General features: G+C 51.5%; 1 protein-coding gene across 1 annotated transcript in view; it reads left to right on the top strand.

Moving 5' to 3' along the window:
* The first annotated feature begins 486 nt into the window (after positions 1–486).
* Positions 487–3,413, top strand: part of LOC105564501 (uncharacterized protein DDB_G0271670-like) — a 90,916-nt gene continuing 87,989 nt past the window's right edge. Inside the window, exon 1 of the mRNA XM_012016916.1 lies at positions 487–1,406. The gene's annotated coding sequence lies outside the window, so the exon portion shown is untranslated. The remainder of the gene's footprint in view (positions 1,407–3,413) is intronic.

The raw sequence follows: 3,413 nt of genomic DNA, 5'->3' as shown, positions 1-3,413 counted from the left end.
ACAACGAAAGCTGAAAGCTTCGACTTTCCCCACGAATCTTTTTACGTTTCCGTTACAGCAACAACGAGTCGAAATTCACTCGCATAATTCGTTCTCGGGAGAGGCTCTCTCGAGGTGCTGCGGGATTCGCTTAATATCGAGCGATCGGTTTGCGCTCTTTATCCCAACTTATTTGTGCGGCGTACAACCGCACCACGCGTAATCGCACGCGACAATTACGACGATTTACAACCGTCATCTCTCTTCGGATATTTATGCGCGCGGAAACATAATGTTCCACGTAGCGATTGTATGCTGAATTCAATACTACACGAACCGCAATTGTAACGATATTCCCCTTGAGGAAAGAATCATTTTGACAAATGCGGCTATCATGCCAACCACGCGCTCCGCGGCCGTGTGTTGGTGCGCCGCCGTACGGAGGCAGCGTCGTCGCCGCCAGGCATCGCCACTCGGTGGTGGTGGTGGGGGTAACGGCGATGGCAGCGTCGGGCGCGATGGAAGGGGCAGGCATCGGCTCAGTGAACGCCAAACGTTCGAGCGGCTACGACGCGGCGCGCCGAGACCACAGTTCGAGTGACGCGACGCCGAAAACATTCCCGCGACGCGCTAACGGCCGACGCAGGCGGCGCGGCGGCGAGGTGAGAACGCAGGGCTCCGAGACGCGATAATCTTACCCGCGCTCGCTTCTCGCGCGGCGACGGTCACGTCGGAGCGTGGATCGCGCGCGCGCGCATGTGTGCGTGTGTGTGTATGTGCGTCGGTCAGCCGCGTGCTTCTCTGTCCGCCGCGCTCCGCTCTCGCCAGGTCCTTCGGCCGGAGCGCTCGGGCATCCTCGGCCGACGCGGCCGAGCGGCGAGAGTGTTCACATGTGTATACGTATATGTATGTATCTATATATGTGTGTACGTGCGTGACCGCACGTAGCCCGGCGGTGTAATCGGCGAGGAGTGTGTGCGCGCGCGCGCGCGAGTGTGCGTGCGTGCGTGTATGTGTGTGTACGTGCCGGAGGAGTGTCGTCGTATATCCGTCCGTTTCCTCTTCACCGTTCTTTTTTTTTCTCTCTCTTCGTTCTCTCTTCTTACGCGCGAATGAAGTGAGCGAGTGTGCCTGTTCCTTCCCCTCGCCGGCCAATGTGGATACGTAAATAATAAAGTGCGCTCCGGCTTTTGCCGCCTTCGTACGGCTCCCCTTCTCTTTCACCTATACGTGCCTCTTCGTCGCTCCTACCCCCGGCGTGTACGCCGGCACGGGAGGGACACGTCGGATTACCACACCGCCGTGGGACAAAGGATACACACGCCAGGCGCGTGCATGTGTGCGCGCACGGTGCAGGCGGCGTCGGGACTCAACGGTGGCGGCGGCGCGGGTGCCCCCGCAGGATTATTTATCGACCTGCACACGAGGTATTGCGAGTTTGACTTTTGTATGCCGACGACGACTCTTTCCGTTGTGCCGCGCGACACCCGTTGGTGTCGTTAGTAAGCCGAAGAGCCTTTAACGGCTGGCAATAAACGGCGCCGAGACCGAGCCCACCCGTAAAAGAGCCATCCCTTTCCTCACCCGTCAGCGCTCTTTCTCCCCCCCCCTCTCGCTCTCTCTCTCTCTCTCTGCTTCCGGTACGGGCAGTCGTCCGCGCGGACATCGAAATTCGTAATCGATCTCACTCTCGAGGCCTGCGTCCACGAGGCTAGAAGTTGGTCCAGGCTACTCCAAAAAGGCTGCAAGTCGATTGGCCGCGCATTTCTCGGAGCTAGAACTCGGACCCGGTTCTTGGATCGTGGACGCGGGCCTCCAGCGAGATTTTCATTCGCACGAATTTACCCAAACGGCACACGATACTATTTTTCTCGCCGGATCGCGAGATCGAGATCGGGCTCCCAAAAGTCATCGGCTCTGCGTTCTTATTGGATTAAAATTCTCTCGGCCTCCTCGGGCGAGACGTCGAGTCCTCACGTGCTTGAGCCAAGACGAGTTGAATTCGAGATTCGGTTGTTGAGACGCGTACTTAATGTTTTTAAAAAAAAGAAAAAAACTCGTAAGCTGCATTTGGTCTTTGATGAAATTTTCAGCGGGCAAAGATCAAACTCCGGTTCAACGTGGAGTATATTTTTACACCGTGCCATCGCACATCTCTCAGCTACGTATACCTCCACTTTGAAATGTGCAGTCTCGCTCCAATTATATATAAATTATCTGGATCTCCTTTGTAATGAATGGCTCGTAAAACTTAACTCACCGTGTAACTGTCTTATCGATAAATTACGTTTTTTTTTTAAATATATTTTCGAGTTGCCTGCGGACTGCATTTACACGTGACGCTAACAGATCCGACGTGAAATAAACGACCTGGCGTCAACTAATTTTAGATAATACATAGAAACTCGCGTGTACTCATTTGGATGAATTTTAATGAGACTACCGGTTGTTTTCTCGGCGAGGTGATTAATTATGTAAATTCGATTGGATAAAATCCGGGGGTGCGCGAGGCGACGACGATTCAAAGCTCATATACATATATGTATCGCGCGACGCAATATTTCGATACAATTGTGTACATTGATGCAGAAATAGTGCGTCGATAAATAGACGCGCGCGATAAATTATTGCACATGTCGCGCCGATGATAGGCTCATGCAATATTTAGTGGATTTAATCGAAGGGATTAAAAATATGCAATCGACAAGAGTCCGAAGGTATTGTTGTGCAGCAACGACGCGACGCGGGTATTTAAATATCCGATTTGATATTTTTCCATCATCCAATTACGCCTCTCGCATCGTTGAAGCCACCGAATATACGCTTAACAATTATTGCCGTACAATACGACTATTAATATTATTGTGAAATATTCCACCGGCATTAGCTCGATCGATCGTACTTATTATTCCACGCGAACGCAACTCGCGACGGGGCGTTCCCGTAATACTCGTTCGTTACGTTTAAGCTGATTATTCCTCGCAAATTTATAGGGGGGGGGGGGAAATAAAAATTTTGACTTCGTTAATAGACGCAGTTTACACGATGTCGAGCCGTCAAATACAAATTGCTCTTTTCCAGCATCTCGCTGGCCGGAGCTACTTACTTATTAAAGGGCATTACCGGACTTATCGGAGCATATAATGACGCTACAACGAGGGAGGAGCTTTAAAAAGCAGACGCTCGTAACGCGTGCTGCTCGTTCGACGAGCCGCGTCAGTGATGCGCGATCTTCTTTTTTTCTCCTATCTTTTTTTCCCCCATTTCGAAAGGCCACCTCGCGATTTTTCCTTTTGCACGCTCCAAGGCAGCAACTGCGAATATCCTTAAATACGTCAACGTAAGGAACTCTAGGGTTACATCCTCTTTGTTATCAAGTCTTCCGCGTTGGTCAGTTATTGCAATAGATCATTTAGATGTTTACCGCTCGTCGT

Source organism: Vollenhovia emeryi, unplaced genomic scaffold (genome assembly GCF_000949405.1).
Source record: "Vollenhovia emeryi isolate VEMERY1.0 unplaced genomic scaffold, V.emery_V1.0 DF939164.1, whole genome shotgun sequence".
Taxonomy (NCBI): domain Eukaryota; kingdom Metazoa; phylum Arthropoda; class Insecta; order Hymenoptera; family Formicidae; genus Vollenhovia; species Vollenhovia emeryi.
This window is presented reverse-complemented; position numbering and strand designations above follow the sequence as displayed.